This window comes from Chrysemys picta, chromosome 1 (genome assembly GCF_011386835.1).
Source record: "Chrysemys picta bellii isolate R12L10 chromosome 1, ASM1138683v2, whole genome shotgun sequence".
Classification (NCBI taxonomy): domain Eukaryota; kingdom Metazoa; phylum Chordata; order Testudines; family Emydidae; genus Chrysemys; species Chrysemys picta.
In genome coordinates this window covers 111,627,318-111,646,142 of record NC_088791.1, presented here as the reverse complement: position 1 = coordinate 111,646,142, position 18,825 = coordinate 111,627,318, and positions in this window count along the sequence as shown.

The window sequence follows — 18,825 nt, the reverse complement described above, 5'->3', positions numbered from 1 at the left end:
CTAATCACAGCTAATTTAGAACCCATCATTATATATGTGTAGTTGTGATTATTTTTTCCAATGTGCATTACTGTACTTTGCACTTATCAATGATTAATTTTATCTGCTATTGTTCTATTCTGTTGCATATTTTGAATCATCATTAATTATTATAACTCCTATATATTAAATAGGTTACACCACTCAACCTGAAAGAATTCTACTACACAATAGGTTTTTGGTGGAGTAGGGGGATGCTGAAGAAGAGATCGAAGTCCACTAAAGTCTTCAGTATAAACACATACAAGAATCTAACAGTTATTTGTAAGAGTTGGAAAAGCCCCAGCACTCCTTCCATGTTGAAATAGGTGGAACAGGCCAGAATGTTGCAACTCAGTACCAATCTGCACTGCTGTATAGGGAGAAGGCATATAGGTTTGTGTTCACATGGTGTTCTTTTGCAAATTATTTTAGCAGAAGCAATAAAAGATTGTATATTGGGAAACCTAGGGAGAAGCTGATGAATTTACACCTCTTCTCTATTTAGTTCCTTTATTTTTTTCTTTTTCTAACTTTTATTTTTAATTTCTTTCTCTACCCACTTAAATGTTCTGTTATAATTTACTTTGTAAAGCAAGAGACACCTCTTGCTGTATTCTGTCAGGAGCCAATTAGATATCATCTTTTCGCAATAAAAATAAATTAAAAAACTGATAAGGTGTCATCAAAATAGATGAAATGAATAGATAGAAAGCAGTCAAACAGAGCAGCACAGGTAATCAATCGGGGTCAGGTAATTAATCAGGGTCTCCGGGGGTTTCCATTGGCCAAATCCCTGGTAGACTGGGGATGTTCTGCAAGAAGTCTGTATAGCGGGAGGTCCTGAGTGAGACCTGTATTAGGATTAATACTGTTAAATATCTTCATATTAAGGGAGGACACATGGACTAGTCATTACAGTACAGGGATGGGTGTCAGGAGAATTGGATTCTCCCCAGCTCGGCCATAGATTCACTGTGTGGCCTTGGGTACACAGGCTCTATATAGTCTTTAGATTCACCTTTACTGGGGCTTTCCCAAGCAGTTGGTTAAACTGACTTGAAGGTTCTTTTGAATAGCTGGAGCAGTGCAAAGCAGCCTCTGGCCCTTATCATTTAAAAAAAACCCAGCAACATTGCTGCTGTGTGCATGCCAGCCTAGTCTATGTACCCACATAGACTCCTAGACTTTAAGGTCATAAGGGACCATCATGATCACCTAGTCTGACCTCTTACACATTGCAGGCCACAAACCATTACCCACCCACTCTTGTTATAGACCTATAACCCTCTGGCTGAGTTACTGAAGTCCTCAAATAATGACTTAAAGACTTCAAGTTACAGAGAATCCCCCATTTATTCTAGTTTAAACCTGCAAGTGACCCATGCCCCATGCTGCAGAGGAAGGCGAAACCCCCCCCAGGGTCTCTGCCAATCTGACCCGGGGGGAAATTCTTTCCCAACCCCAAATATGGAAGTTAGTTAGGCCCTGAGCATGTGGGCAAGACCCAAGAGCCAGACACCTGGGAAAGAATTCTCTGTAGTAGCTCAGTGCCTTCCCCATCTAGACTCCCACCACTGGCCATTGGAGATATTTGCTACTAGCAGTCACAGATCAGCTACATGCCATTGCAGGCAGTCTCATCATACCATCCCATCCATAAACTTATCAAGCTCAGTCTTGAAGCCACTTAGGTATTTTGCTTCCACTTGGGAGGTTGCTCCAGAACGTTACTCCTCTGATGGTTAGAAACCTTCATCTAATTTCAAGCCTAAATTTATTGATGGCCAGTTTATATCCATTTGTTCTTGTGTCCACATTGGCTCTTAAAGAACTCCTCTCCCTCCCTGGTATTTATCCATCTGATGTATTTATAGAAAGCAATCATATCTCCCCTCAGCCTTCTTTTGGTTAGGCTAAACAAACCAAGGTCTTTGAGTCTCCTCTCATAAGGTAGATTTTCCATTCCTCGGATCACCCAAGTAGCCCTTCTCTGCACCTACTCCAGTTTGAATTCATCTGTCTTAAACATAGGAGACCAGAAGTCATACAGTATTCCAGACGAGGTCTCACCAATGCCTTGTATAATGGTACGAACACTTCCCTGTCTCTACTGGAAATACCTCACCTGATGCATCCTAGGACTTCATTAGCTTTTTTTCACAACCACATTACATTGGTGGCTCATAGTCATCCTGTGGTCAACCAGGTCTTTCTCCTCTGTCACTTCCAACTGGTAAGTCCCCAGCTTATAGCAAAATATTCTTCATGTGAGTCCTTAAATGCATGACCTTGCACTTCGCACTATTAAATTTCATCCCATTTCTATTACTCCAGTTTACAAGGTTGTCCAGATCATCTTGTATGATATTCTGGTCCGCCTCTGTATTGGCAACACCTCCCAACTTTTTGTCAGCTGCAGATTTTAGTATATGATATTACCAGTGACCTGGAATATGAGGTGAATAGGAAATTAATTACATGTGGTGATGAGATAAAAGTAGGAGGGGTGGTTAATACTGTACCATGGAGTAAAACTGCAGAGGACCTAGAGTTTAGAAAATGGGCAAAGACTAATGGGTTGAGATTCTGTTAATGCAGATAATACACTAGAAGAGAAAAGTCATCAGGTCAAAATACACAGAGGGAGAAAATTGCCTAGAGCATAGTGATGCAGACAGAGTGTTGGGGAAAAAAAGAGTACCATGAAGCACAGTACATGCAAACATGGCATGTGATAGTGTTGTTGTAAAGAGGCAAATGGTGCTCTGGGATGGATCTACACCCTCCTAGGCAGCCCCAGATAGCTGACAATTCCTTTTTATTCAGCAGTAGTAAGACCACAGCTGATTTCCTGTGTTCATTTCTGGGCCTCACAAAGACCAGAGCTGAAGTAAAGAGCATAAACAAAGGCAAAAAAAAAAAAAAAAAAGTGAAAAGAGAAGTTAGAGGAAGTGTCCTATAAGGAGACACTTAAAGAAGTGGGTATGTTTGGAAAAGACATGGCAGGTCTAGGGGTAGAACAATGGTCTATAACTACCAGAGAGCTGGTTTAAAAAAAAAAAAAGGAAGGGGAGGGAAGGAAATAAAATGGGGTGAGACCAGGAGTATAAGCCTGAGGTTATAAAAAAGAAAATCCAAGTTACATTGAGTTTACTGTGAAACTTTTGCCAATCAGACAATGGAGTGATCTCCTATAAGAAGCTGCTGACATACCATCACCATGTGTGTTTAGGGGATACCTGCATAAGGTTGAGAAACTAGTGTATAAGTTTCCATCAATAAGTTAGACAGAGGAACTCCTGTCATTATATAAGGGTGGGTGGCTCTAGACAACACTTTCAGACCTAACCTCTCTCTATATATTATAACAGGCATGAGGAAGAGATGTGTACAATTTAGTAATTATAATTTCTCTCTCCTATGCAGGAGGACTCATTGCACCAAGGGTTTATAGGAAGAGTAATATGGAAAACGGTACCAATATTTTGCGGGTATACAACCCTCTACAATGTTTCTACAAAAAGATTTTCTATAAAACATATGTCACAAACAGCTTACTCACTGGTGTGGTATGATACAAAGATTTTATTGGTACTCATTTAGGATGCTCTGTATAGTTCATGGCTTTACCACTGATGAGTAATTCTACACACCAAATGCATGCCATTATAACCTTTGTACCAAACCACCCTACCATGCAGTCTTTGCTTTGGAGCTGCCCTTCATAGTTAAAAGTCCTTGCTTGGTAGCCATATCTTTACAATGCAAGCCAAAGGGAATATAATTAAATAGTTTAGACATTGTGTCTCCTAAACATAATAGACAGACTCACACAAAGAAATTAATAGCACCAATGCACATATGGTATGCCAAGAAAAACAAACCCTAATAACTAAACAGATTACCAATCACAGCCACAAAATGAGAGAACTATCTGGCAGTAGTGGTTTATTTTTCTTGTAAGATATTATGATGAGCGTGGCATAAATACCTGGGTACCAGCTAAACAGCTTTATACGGGATAGTGACACTCCAAATGCAGTGGGTCCCTTCATGCATGGAAACACTATTAATTCTAATGAAAGGACTAATTCCCAGCTTTTGAATGGGTCAATAATAGAGACGGGTATATGAAAGCACAAGGAAACATTCTAAATAAATAACTGAACCAGTTACTGGTGGGTCTGATTGAGGGCATGGAATCGCCAGCTGGTAGGAACAGAAGCTGCCAAAGCAGGAGTTGCTGCACTAGGAGGGAAGGGGGTAAAACGAGGCTCAGACCAGGCTACCCCTCTCAGCTCCTCTGTGGACCCAGAACTGAGCAGGGGAGACTGTGGGCCACTAGGGTCCAGTTGGTGCCTTCCCTCCCCCTGTGGCATGGGGGGCCATCTGCAGACAGCAGCCCACCAGAGACTCCAGCCAGTAGACACAGGAACAGCCACGGGAAGGCCCTTTTTCACCTTTGGACATTCCAGTGAAACTTCAGAAAGGGCTCTGTCTGTTCCTACCCTGTGCTGTTTGCACCAATGCTCCCCCTGACCAGGGGTGATAGTAGAAATAGGGACTTACCGGTACGGGGCTGGGTTGTGGCCGGCTCTGGCCCCCGGAAGGGGTGGGGATGGCGGGGTCAGAGCCAGCCCTGGCCCGTCCTGTACCGGTAAGTGCCTTCCCCCTCCCCCGCCGGGGTAGCAGCGGCAGCCGGGGCTCCGGTAGCAGTTTAAAGGGTCCAGGGCTCAGCCGCTGCTACTGCCCCGGGCCCTTTATCCGCTGCCGGAGCCCCCGGCTGCCACTGCTACCCCAGGACTCCGGAGGCTATTTAAAGGGCCCAGGGCAGTAGCAGCAGCAGGAGCCCCGGCCCTTTAAATAACCCCTGGCGCCCCACTGCCGCTACTCCAGCGCTCCGGCAGCGGGGCTCTGGCGGCAATTTAAAGGGCCGCCTGGGGTAGCTGAGCCGCCTGGATACGCTGTATCGGGGAGTACCGACTTACTTTCACCTCTGCCCCTGACCCCCAGAGGTAGGGTGACCAGATGTCTTGTTTTTAAAGGGACAGTCCCGTTTTTTTGGGGACTTTTTCTTATATAGGCGCCTATTACCCCCGCACCCCCTGCCCTGTTTTTTCACAGTTGCTGTCTGGTAACCCTACCCAGAGGTACATTTACACAGCCGAGGCAGCCAGCATCTGAGCATGAGGTGACAGGCTGGGGCTGCTCTGCTAAAATCAGCTGTGTAGAGGGTGTTGTCTGCGGCTCCGGCTCTGAAGCCCAGGAAAGGGGTGTCGGAGTGTGAGCTGCTGCTGACCCAGCTCTGTGTAGTGCGGTAGCGGTGCCCCCGGGCTCGGCAGCCACCCCCCCCACAGCGCCTCTCCGTGGGGGAGTTCACGCCACCCCCCCCCTCGTGGCCCTGACACGCGGCGCTCTTTGCGGGCAGCCCCCAGCTCACGCGGCGCGCGCGTTCTGCCCGGCCCCTCCTGAGCCGCGACTCGTGGCAGAGCGTTGGCGTTGCTAAAGCTCGCGCCTTTTCCCGTAGGGACGGTGTTCGGTAAGGACTATTGACGCTCCTGCCCTCGTGCACATTTGAGCCCTCTGATTGGCTGCCTGTCTCCCTCTTGCCCGCCTCCTCAAGCAGCGCAACCAATCACAGCCGCTGGAGGCTGAGCGTGCCCGCGCTCTCTCCCCGCCTCAGCGACCCGAAGGCAAACTCACAAGAGGGGAGAGGCGAGCTGGAGAGTCCCGCCCAGGGTCGGGGAGAACAGCCTCTGGAACAGCCCCTCCCCCCCCAGCCTGGACGGGGGAGCAGAGGTGAGGCTGGGGCTGAACCAGGGCCTGCAGAGCGCCACTTAAAGTGTGTGCGGGCGTCTAATGCTCCCCCCAGCTGAGCTTCCCCCTTCAGGTGCTGCCCCCCTGGCCCATGTGCCCCCAACGGCCACCCCATCATAGGCCATCCCCTGCTTCCCCTTTCCCGCCCTTACCTTACCCCTCCGGTCCCTGCTGGTGAGCCTGGTGGTGGGTCTGTCCCGCTTCACAGCCACTCCCCAGCGCTGAGAGGAGCTGTTGTGGGTTCGCCCGTTGGCAGGCGAGGAGCCAGCCTGTAACAGGCTATGCACCCAGAGCAGGAGCCAGCTGCCGTGCAGGGTTACCACCCATCCGGGTTTTACCTGGACAGTCTGGTTTTTGGCTTCTGTGTCTGGGTGCCAGTTAGGGCTGCCAGGTGTCTGGCTTTCACCTGGCAAGTCTGATAAAAAAGGGGATCTGGCAACCCTAAATGGCACTCGAACCAAAAGCCCAGTTATGATTGAGTGGGGGAGGCAACAGGTCATTAACCCACACCAGCCCTTGCTTATCTGGGGCTGCCTCCTACCTGCAGGCAGGCTCCTTAAGAAGATCGAGCGAGGGTCAGGGGGCTAGAGGAGTGAGTGACAGGGGCGGGGCCTCGGGGGGAAGAGGCAGGGTGGGAGAGGGGACTCAGCAGTCTGATTACGAGCAATTAGAAAGGTGCCAACTGTACTGCTGTGCACTCCTAGCCAATGGAGTGCTGTGGCCACTAGTTACAAGATTACGGTGTGTGCAGGCGCACAGCAAAACCCTAGCAAATGACAACTCTTGACTGGCAGCCACCAAACTAGTAGAAATATCTACCAGGCTGGTCAAAAAATGGCCAGGTAGCAACCCTTTTTTCCATGTACCTACTTAAAAGCGGTTGGGACATGGCCTGGGTGGGGCCCCTGGTTGTGTGGCCTATGAGAACTGGTGGACAGGATTGATTGGGAGGTTGTGGGGGCAGAATTAATTGCTGGGCATGGGACAGGCAGATATGGGAGGTGAGAGCTCCTGCACTGGAGTCTCCAAATCCCCATATGTAATACATATGGGAGAGTAGGCAACACTGATTCTTCTCCCTCACAAAAATCAGGAGATTTTATTTTTAAGATTATATTGTGTTTTTGGTCTGGCTTTTGATTTTTGAGCTTCCCCTGTCCATCCCTGCTCTGTGTGAGACAATCTCATGATTTTTGGGGGTCTGGCTTAGGTTTTTTGATCTGTTGAGATTGGCAGTACTGCAATATTGTCTCACTTTCTTTTAATTCCCCTGTTGGACTGTCTTTATCTATTTTCTCTTATAGTATGCTTTGATTGTATGCACTTTGGAGCAGGGACTGTTTTTTTTTGGTTTGTGTTTGTTCAGCACCTAGCACAGTGGGGTCCTGGTTCATTAAAACTGGCAATTAAAACTGTAGGGCATGTCGCAACGCCATTATATTTTTAGGGGCAGAACCTCAGCTGGTGTACATGAACATAGCTCCTCTGAGTGGAGGTGGAGCTGCAGCTGCATCCATTACATTGGCTGAGGATCTCGCTCTTGATTTCTTATTATGTTTATTTGGTGTGTCCCCTTTCTTTCTTTGTCTCACTTGGTCTTTTCCTATTAGAAACACAATAACTAACTATGGAAGCACTGTCATGAATGTGGGCAGTGGTTAAGGATATCTGAAATTATGGCAGTAAAGTCAGGTTTGGAGTTTTTTATATTCATTTTTTATTAAAATTTTTTACACTAATTAAAATAATACCCAAACAATCAGTTATATGCTAATTGAACAACACTCTATAATATATTCTGCCATGACAAAAATGAAGATCTATTAATGTCATGCTTGAACATGCCCAGATATTGTGCTTAAAGCTGTAACATGATGAGTATAAGAAATATTTTAGTACTGAATAAGGGATTGTAACAACAAAACAAAAAATGGGGAAACTTTGCGCCATTCATCTCCAACCCTGTCACTACTTTGTTGCATGCAAACACAGGCAAAGAGAAGACTAGGTCAGAGTTACCTCAGATGACCTCTTATTTGCTATAGGGATTTAAGACTAATTTTCAAATGAGGTGGTAGACCATTTTGTCACTTAGCACAGAGGAAACCTTTGCTTTGCCCATATCAAGTAGCGTATTAACCTACTCCTCCATTTCATGAAGATAAGTATTTGTATTGCCAATGTTCTCAAGAATCAGCTCTTTCTCCATTTGTGACTGTACTGAATTAGGTCCCCCAAAAGGTAAGGGTGAATGTAGCCCATTAAATATCCTCCTCGAGACAACATCCCTAGCTGGGATTACCACTACGCTAATGTTGCATTATGTGCATTACACCTCTGACATCTATCATCTGGCAAAATGCTTACACAGTGTAACCAGGTGGGGATCCAGCAGGCTCTGTAGTCCAGAAGCCCTTTCCATACCTGAACATTGCTTTATGTGTAATTATTAGAGTATGTGGGTGTGTGATTGTGCTCACAAGACAGATAGTCAGACACGTCCTCATTTACACCCACAAATAATTATGGGTGGAAAAATAAGAGGCTGTTTTTTTAAAAACATTTAAAAAATCATGCTGCTTGTATAATGTAAGAAATGGGAGCTGCTGGGTGCTTAGTACGTAAGAGTCTAACATTAGACTCTTATTTTTGAAAATCTTGGCCATAGTAATTAAGTAGTAGTAATTACAGCAGATGACCGTAGACAGAGAATTCTTTTTAATGGGATAAATTCATCTCCACAGAGAAAGTTACTATAGTTTCCATTTGCTGATAGCCATTTGAATCTTGTTGGTCAGTGGAAACAAGTTCTCCACAACAATATGTTATAGATCAGCAGGTATTATTTATCCCATTTGCCATACAATTCTCCATTGTGGGAATCAATTTTTGTGTATAGAATCCAGATAACAGCCTGACTTCCAGTTTATCCTAAATTAAATCCCCAGAAGCTAGAGAATCTTTAAAAGATAGGGACTAGACACTCAGGTTAGACAAGGTAAGCAAAACATCATGTGCACAAAGCCAAAGATTCTGCGCAATCCCATTAACACTTTTGCTGTTCACTTAATTTTATATCATAATTGCTAAAAGTGCTACAGCTAAGAAGTGAGAAGAGAGGCCATCCTGTCCAAGTACCTTTTCTAAAACTGAAAGGGGCATGAACACCTACTGTTGGTTAAGACAGATTCAAATAGATTGATGTTTAAGAGCTTCACCCAAGAACTAAATTCCTCCTGAGAGCCAAAAGCAGGCAGCTCATGGAACAGAAAAGGCCATTCAATATTCTCGAACCCTTTTTTCGCATCACATCAAGTGAAAAAGCAGCAACCGGGATATCAGATTTTTGTACTTCAAAAGGATAACCAGTAATCCACTCACATCATCCACTGAGTATTAAGCTTTAATAAAACAAATCTGCTACAAGTCAGTAGGATAAAGAGAAATCCAATCCTAGAGCCCAATCTTTGGCCAGAATTTTACAATCAATATTGATTAAAGACAACGCTGGCCTTTATCCATGACAATCAAACACAAAACAACATTTTTTAAGGATAACAGATACAGCAAGATTTTTTTCCAGACACAATAAAATTTTCTCTATTTGGCTTCACCTGAAGGTATCTAAAAGGAGATTTGATGCCTATCAGGCAATAGCTTATAATACTTAGGTGGGAATCTGTTTGGATCAGGTAACTTATGTGCATGTTTGATCCCCATCCACTGTAAGAGATGTATAAAGGGCTGAGCCGAGTACCGCACCTTTACTTTGGCTCTGGTAACACCATAACCCTGGAGAGCTTCCAAGCTTCTCACGCTTCCCTTGGCTGCTGCTGCACCCTGGCTTCCTGAGTAAATAGTTGTACATGGTTATCTCCACAGCTAGGACAGAGTAAATAAAATGAAAGCCAAAATACACTAATCTGCAGCAATAAGGGTATCAGCATAAAGTATCCCTAATTTCAAAAGTGGCAATGGTTCAAGATTTCCAAAATAATTTTGTAGTTTGTTTTCTTATATTTTAACATTTGAATAAAAATAACCAACTCTATGAAAATACTAGACCATACAAAATGATGTGAATCAAATTACATGTTGACATTTCAAACTCATGATATGCCAAAGTTAAGCCTGCATGAATAACTTCTATCTCTGTTGCATACAGTCCTTAATCGTATGTATCACAATTCCTCTACATCCTTACATATCCTCGTGTAGCACTTTGGATGCCAGCATACATATCCATAGTATGTATGCATGGGAGGATTAATATGCTCCCTGAAAAGGCTCTGGCTGAAAAAGAGAGCTTATTATCTAGTCAATAAGGAGAAATGGAGGAGATGCACTAGTTCTTTTGTATTAGTACCAGATTGGCTCTTCCTGTTTTTTTATTTTTTTTTTTCAAAGTGGCTTCGTGACAAATCTCAGACAATCTATGTTGGACCCTGCATTTGCTGCACCATCAAGGTTAATGTTTAACTGCTTGAGGAGACAGGATTCTTATTCACTACCTGAAGATTTCAGTTATCAAAGCCATTAGGTGTAACTGGGTGTAATTAAAGTTCAAAGTACTCAGTGCACTGGGCAGTGTCAGTATGTATAGGGCTCCGCACTGGCAACTGTAATCTTCAGGGAGGTCTGTGTTCAGCACAGGAGTGGAGATGGAAGGAGAGGCATACTCCAGGGCACTTATTCAATCATAGGTGTTTTATTGCTTTAGCCATCCTGCTCAAGTGTTCTGTACAGAAGGGCCAGATACCTCTGTCAGGGGAAGTAGTGACCATGTTAAACAAAAAACAAACTGCAGGCTTGGTGGGACTCAGGATTAGGGTATGTGAAAGGCATTAAATTACAGTGTCTGCAAAATGATTGCACTGGAGTCCTGCAGCACAGCCCCTGGAACCAAATGAGTTTTATAGACAGATTAATGGAAGAATGACTAAAAGGATAGAGGGGTTTGAACCAAACTTAGTATAATGGGCTAGATCAAAACCCCAGCTCCAGGGCAGATTTGGAGCTTGAAGTCTGAGCCTTCCTAGGTAGTCAGATCTGGCTCATTTTAGAGACAGGCGTGGGCTGGGTATTTCAGATATGAACCCAGGTCAGAGATTTGATTGAGGCTGAACACTACTTGAAGGCAGTATATGGGTATATCCACAGATGCAGATATGTGTAATTCCTTATTTGAAGAAATTAATGTTTGTGGGTGTAGTGACTAACTTTTGGGAGAACAAAACATATACGTCCTGTGCACTGAATGAGACAGGGGTCCTATGGGAAAAAAATAAAGAGTGTTATCATACTGTATGTGCACAAGGGTAGGGGCAAATTAAGGGTGTACAAATAACCTAAATACTGGCATTTCCTAACTTTCGAGTGTTTGACTCTGCAATCTTAACATTATTTTAATGTAGCTTTTAAAATGTAATTATGTATTATATAAAAAATATGCCTATACATAAGTGCGTGTGTGTGTGTGTATACACAGATGTTGACGCCGTGGGTCCTCCAGGGCTGGAGGACCCACGGAAAAAAATTACACCGGCAGCCAACTCCCACCCCCCAGCGCCTCCTGCCCACTGACAGCCCTGCTGATCAAATCCTCTCCCTTGCTCCCAGCGCCTCCCGCCCGCTGCGATCAGCTGTTCCATGGCATGCAGGAGGTGCTGGGTGGGGAAGGAGCAGGGAGAGGGCGGAACTAGGTAGGGAGAGAAGAGGTGGCTTGGGGGTGGGGCAGAGTGGGGGTTGAGAATCCCCTGAGCAAGGGGGAAGCCGGTGCGCCTGTGTGTGTTGATATGATATACTGAAATATATATATATATATATTCAATACATAGCACTACAAGAAAATAGCTTACTCAAAGTTAAAAACAGTCACTATGTGCTGTATAATAGCATTTAAGTGGGTTCATGTAAATCCCCAAACTTGTGCCTCCCTAAAATAACACACAGTTACAGAAAATGAAAGATTTGTTCAAATTGGAAGATCTTTTCTGGAGAGGTATTTGAGTCAGAGCAGCAACTAGCCCTTTTCTAAAGAAATCAAATGTCTGTCTTATACTTTCTCAGGGGCTGGTTCTGTAGACACTACACTTGCAGAATGCCTGTTAAAATAAATGATAGTTTTATGTAAAGTGGTTGTAGGTTCTGATCCTAAATAGTTTGTCTCATTAATGACTAATTTAAAGCAGTTTTAATATTTATGATGGTTAAACACTAGGTACTGATAATTTATTTACAATCATCCATATCTAAAGTAAACCCCCAATATCAGTTGCTGCACCCTATAGCTTCACACTCCATCAGTTACAATAGGTGTTTGAAGCAACAGAGGGTCCTGTGGCACCTTTAAGACTAACAGAAGTATTGGGAGCATAAGCTTTCGTGGGTAAGAACCTCACTTCTTCAGATGCCAATAGGTATTTGGTATACTGAAAGAAGGTCCTTAAATTAGGACCTACCTGTAAAAGACCTTTAGGCTCATCTACTATAAAGGGAAATTGGTAACCTAAACTATTTTTATTAAATATGTCTCTTTTCCCAGTAAGAAGCTAAAAAGGGTTCAACACTGTTTCTGTGACTGGTTTAACCCAGACCTACCATTTTACAAGCTATGTTCTATTCTAGAGTACATGATTTTAAACACTGTAACCTGGGGAGACCTGGATTACACTGACTAGGAAAATGGTATTGAAAAACTAGTAGCACGTTGCAGGGAAGAACCATATTTAAACATGATTCTGGCTAACACTGGGACTTTATACATACACTTATATAGGGGCCTAAAATACTCCAACTGTTGGCACTTTGTATAGGATGGACTATGTCAATCCACCTTTCTGTAATTTGCATTACTTACATTACAGAGAAGTTTCCATTCAGGGCTGTCCCTAGCCATTTTGGCGCCCTATGCAATCCTGCCATGGGGTGTGTGTGTTTGGGGCCCAGGCCTCTGCGGGGGTGTGTTTGTGGGGCCCAGGCTGCTGTGGGGGGGCTGGCCCCAGGCCTCCATGGGGGGGCAGAAGCAGGCTTGGGGGACAGGGGGAAACCGCCTCCCAGCACAAGCTGTCGGAGCAGAGTGGGCTGGGGCCGGGTCACTGCACTTCCTCCCCACTGGTGAGTGCAAGCCCGATCTTGCAGCAGTCCTCAGAGAAGTGGGGGCGGGGCTGGGGCAGAACAGGGGCGGGGGCCATGGGGAAGAGGCGGAGCAGGGGCTGGAGCAGCACGCAGCTGCATAGGGCACCAGGAAATTTGGTGCCCCAAAGTTCCTGGTGCTGTACGCAGCTGTGTACTTTGTGTATGGGTAGGGACTGCTATGTTTCCATTGTATGACAGGACAGAAAGTGCTGGTATCAAAAGCTGCAGGTGCTAGGTTTCCATTGTATGTAGCAGAGCACAAGTGAGAGTCAATAGAAGTGTGTGTTGCATACAGATAAGAAGTGTAGATGGGAGGGAAATGTGGATGGCCAGTACAAGTGGAGAGGGGCTTCTACTGTACCCTATGTTTGAAATATAGTGTAAGAAGGAGTAAGAAAAAGTTTAAACGTGTTTGATCACTGGGTTGGATATTCTAAAGTATCTCACCTTTTCACTTAAGTCTTGCTTGTTTTTTTTAAATCACAATAACAGCAGTAAACACAAAATCTTATTCAGGATGCCTTGTACTGTTTTACTGCACAACACATAAAATGTAACCCAATAACCAGCATGAACAATGTATTGTTATGGGCCATCCAAAACATAAATCAGACTGCAGGGATACAGAAGTTCAACATACCAACTCGAGTGAGTGTGCATTTAGCACAATTGTACTCTGGCAATTAATGGCTCCTGTTTGCTTGAAGATGTCTTCTCACAGTGACTTTCACTTGTCCTAGTGTTTGAAAGGACATACACCTCTACCCCAATATAACGCGACCCGATATAACATGATTTTGGATATAACGCGGTAAAGCAGCGCTCCGGGGGGGGGGGGGGGGGGGAGGCGGGGCTGTGCACTCCGGCAGATCAAAGCAAGTTCTATATAACGCGGTTTTTTATAACGCAGTAAGATTTTTTGGCTCCCGAGGACAGCGTTATATCGGGGTAGAGGTGTATTCAGAAATAGCACTTGCACTATTTTTCAATCGTACAGATATCCTATTTTACAGAGATTGGTTAAATTTACATGCATGTGATTTCATTCAGCTGATCCAGACGCCTACATGAGCGCAAGGGACAACCTTGCCTGACTGGAGTTGCGAGTTTCTCTTTTCAACCCAAGACACTAAAGTGAGTGTAAAACAGATTTAGGCCATGTTTATGCTGACTGGGGATCAACGCTGCTGCGATTGATGCAGCGGGGGTTGATTTAGCGGGTCTAGAAGTGAAGACCTGCTAAATCGACCGCAGAGTGCTCTCCGGTCAATTCCGGTACTCCACTGGAACGAGAGGAATAAGGTAAGTTGACAGGAGAGCGTCTCCTGTCGATGCAGTGCGGTGTAGACCGCAGTAATTGACCTAAGTTACATCGACTCGAGCTATGTTATTCACATAGCTGGAGTAGTGTAACTTAGGTCAACTTACCCCAGTAGTGTAGACAAGGCCTTAGAATCAAAAGGCCGCTGGACTGTTCATTACAGAGAGCACTTGAAACCCTTAATCTCTATGTATTCTTTTTCCACACTGTCTGTGTTGTGTTTGACTGACAACCAAGTGATTGAAATCCAATTGGTAAAGGAAGTTGAACTGCCAGGCACACAGAGAGGGCATGCTTTCTCCTGTCACAAGTGAAAGTCTCCATCATAGAAACAATAATTCAAGGTCTTATGGGTCTCTTGAAGAGATGACAAATCAACAGAAAGCAGCAGGTATAGAACCAGCAAAAAACTCGAGTGGAAAAATCTGCTGCGTAGATGAATAAAAGGAGAAAGCAACATTCTTCCAAAGAAAAATTCATTAGAAGCAAAAATTCATTAGAAGTGACTTTGGTGAGGAACATCCTCCTCAAAGTGAGAGTATAGGTAGGAATGATCTGGTGGGGGGCATTTAAAAGGAGTATTGTTAATCCCTGTGGAGACTTGGGACCTAGTGTTGTAGCTATGGCTAATTCTCTTTAGAAAGGTTATAAACTCCAGAAAAATGAGGTCAAGTATCAGAGAGGTAGCCGTGTTAGTCTGAATCTGTAAAAAGCAACAGAGGGTCCTGTGGCTCCTTTAAGACTAACAGAAGTATTGGGAGCATAAGCTTTCAGATGCAAGAAGAAGTGAGGTTCTTACCCACGAAAGCTTATGCTCCCAATACTTCTGTTAGTCTTAAAGGTGCCACAGGACGCTTTGTTGCTTTTTAGAAAAATGAGGATTTCTGAAGGCAGTGATGAAACAGTCATAGGCAGAAATTGCTTGTGCCCACAACATGCTGCTGGAACTAGGACACTCGGTAGAACCTACTTTTTCCATTCCGCGAGGCCTGGCATAGATTAATTTGTAGGACTTAGTACCATTCTCATGTTGTTGTATATCTGATGCCTGGGGGATAGAGCTTTAGTTTGCACGTGGGATGTGCTTGTGGGCATTTTATTCTATGGGATGACGACTTGTTAGTTTTGCACTAGATGTGTTTTCAGACATGTGACCATATAGGAGATGGCTCTGAAATTGTCTCAATGCAGGGTGTTTGATTGGGATTCAGGCCCTCTCTGGAGCAATTCTTTAAGTCAACTTACTTGGGAAAATATCAAGTGGGAAGGATGGGAGCGACAGAAAGAATAGCTTATTCTGGATACATTCTGCATCCCCAGTAGGAAACAAGAACCCTCCCTAATACAAAATCTGTGGGGAGAAAACATTACACAAGACACAATGGGACTGAAAGAAAAAGACAGCACAGAGTTTTTAAATAATTTTATAATTTCTTGATGAATTTAGTTTGTGAATAAAAAAGAAGAAAAAATGAACAAAAAGTGTTTATAATTATCAAGGCAAAGTTGAATATAACACATTTTCTTTGCAATTTCATTATCCTGTCAGTAACATGACTCCAGCAATAAAACACATACAAGTTGAAGGCAGCGTGCACACTTGCACCACAGACATCAATGTCTCCTGCTGCTGCTTTTCCAAAAGGAACTCAAGTATGCCAGACTCTATATCCAAAGCCAATCTCCTCCTCCAATAAAGTGCAACATGTCTCTTCCAAAGCAAATAAGGGATCCCTGGCTATAGAGTGGATGTCCCACAAATTTTATTCCTTATGACAATCCACTGGGCTACCCCCAGGAACAATTTGGTAAATCAGAATCTGGTGTACTATCCATCAGTTAGTGAAACAGAAAGAAACAGTAATACTGTTTTAGTGGGCTTGGAGCAGCATGTTGGATCAGCACAGAAATGGTTCCCCTGGCTGTGGTCCCATCTGAGTTATCCTCCTTCAGAAATCTATAAGCACTTTATCAGTATAGCAGCCCCAGGAACTACTGTAACAAATAAATGAATAAATGTTGAGACACAATTACTGAACTCAAAACTTAAATTCTGCAAGTCTGTCACAGGAACAGGCCAAATGGAAGTTAATGCTCTTCACAAATACTGAGGTTACTAGATAAAAGGAAAAGTGTTATTACATACACTTCACTAAGACACAGACCTGATCGGAACCATTGAGAGCGGGGTGAATGGGGAAAAGTAGAGTAAAGGGTCAGCATCTAATTCATATTTGGCTCGAAATTTAGATTTATAGAGCCAAGCTTTTACAAAGTCCTAGACTAGAGCCTATTAATAGAAATGGTTCCCTGATTTTTATTCTTAACTGAAACAGTTGGTTTTGAACAAATAAACCCAACAGAGCAGGACATGAAAGTGAAAATGGCTATTCAAAAAAGTGAAACTGATTGCCTTAGTTTGCAGTGTCCAAACTAGAAAAAGTGCAAAAAGTAAACAAACAGCATAGTGAAAAATAGAATTGTAAAAAATACATTCATTTAAAATAACTTACGGTGTCACTAACAACACGAGTACAGAAATGTCTGTTTACCAATATGCAGTTTTAAGTTGACAAAGTCTTTTTATATAGTCCAATCTTTGAAACAACTGGAGCAGAAAAGGGCTGGAAGCCCTTTGATGCTGCACAAAAGATGCTGGATACAGTTTTAAAAACAGGCACCTGCAACATAAGCATTGCACTATGTGAACTGGTAACTGTAGAAGCCAATATGCATTTGCACATACCCACATAATTTATAGGTGCAGTTCAAGTGCCAATGTCTGAAAATTTGCCCCAAAGCATCCAATCTATTTATATCAATGGGTGATAACCTAAAGGACATGCTGGGCTGATTAGTCTTTACTAGTAAAGACTAGTTTCTAAAATACTATTTCCCCCTCCCATTTCTATACTCTGTGGTTACTATGTACAGTGTAAAACAGGGGGAGAGGGAACATACAGTATGGGGTTATTTCCTAAGAGGCCAAACTAGTTTTGCTGTTACTAGCCTGTTAAAGGCAATTGATTATAATCATGAGTCCACAAATCCTTTTCCTTACAAACCCAGGAGGAGGAGTCAGAGCTTTGCTGTGTCATAACTTGAATTCCTTTTATTTACATTTATTATTATATTTTTAAACACACATCATTTTCAGTTCTACTACTATCGCTTTTTTTTTTTAAATCTGACAACAGACACACACTGTTGGTAACTGTCTGAGCCAAAGGACCACACAGACAATATTGACAAGCAGAAAACAAAACAGGAAAAAATACCCTGAAAAAGTCAGGGAAAATACCGATGATAGGATTACAGCACTCGCCACACACACTGGAAAAAGTCAGGATTCTTGTGTTTATGCATTTGACACTAAAAACTTTTGAAAGAGTTTTCTTTTTTCTTTTTTTAAAAAATTGCAGACAGCCATTTTGTTCAGAAGGATCTGTTGTAGCATAGGGTTTCCTCTTCTTGCATGGAAAAAAGCCCCATTAAAAACATTATTTTGTTTTAAAAACTTGACACACATTCTCTGCCATGACCATGTGATTGGCAAAGAGTTTATCTTGTCAGTTCAGCACAGTCCAAAAATTGCTCTTTGCCTGATCCTCCCACCCCACTAGCTTCACTGGGCAGTGTTATTTATCCAGAGCCTTCTGTTTCCGCTGTCTGGGTCAGTGCAGATGCTCAGTTGAGTAGGGGCTTCTTTTTAATCCCAGACATCTTGATTGTACTACTTTCCTTTTTAGTTTAATGAAGTCCTTGTGGAGTATGGACATTGGTGATGTAACAGAACGTTTGCTTTATATTGGAATCAGAGGATTCTTTATCCCACCACCCTTTGTAAGGAAACCCTCATGGCAGTGATTGACAATGGGATGTGTGGGGGCTGCTCCATTTACCCTTTATCAGATATGAGAATTTCCTAACACAAACATTAGCAGCAGCTACGGGTGGGAGCTATAAGGGTGAGGAAAAACAGATACCACTGGGTTTAGAAAACAGGGTGTGTGAGGCGGGGGGGTCTATGACATTAGCACTCCTCTGAAGAGAGGTCTCAATTTTTCCCTGGTACAAAATAATAGGAGACACACAGTATCAAAAAATTGCTAGAGGAAGTATTAGTCCAGAAGTACACCTGGAAACGGCACATACAGATTCTTGTATCTCACAACCTTCATCCTCCACCCCCAGGGATTAGCTGAAGTTTGGATTTTTCAAAAAAGGTTTGGCATTTCTTAGGGGAAGATCTATCCAAAGGTAGTCCACATAAGAGACAATATCACAAGTCCAGAGTTTCACCTGGCATGTAGCTCATCAATTCTTCCTCCAATCACAAATAGTGTCACTGTTTTTGCAATTCTAGTGTTGCAGTGTCCGTTTCATTAGTGTTTTTAAACCACATTTGGTGCAAAGGAAACTATCTTGGATTCTTGATGATCGTGACTGGGTGGGGTTTGAGGAGCTCCACTCGCATCTACACTCAAACCCTGGTGACATATCCTGTTTACTCTATTATGGAGAGTTTC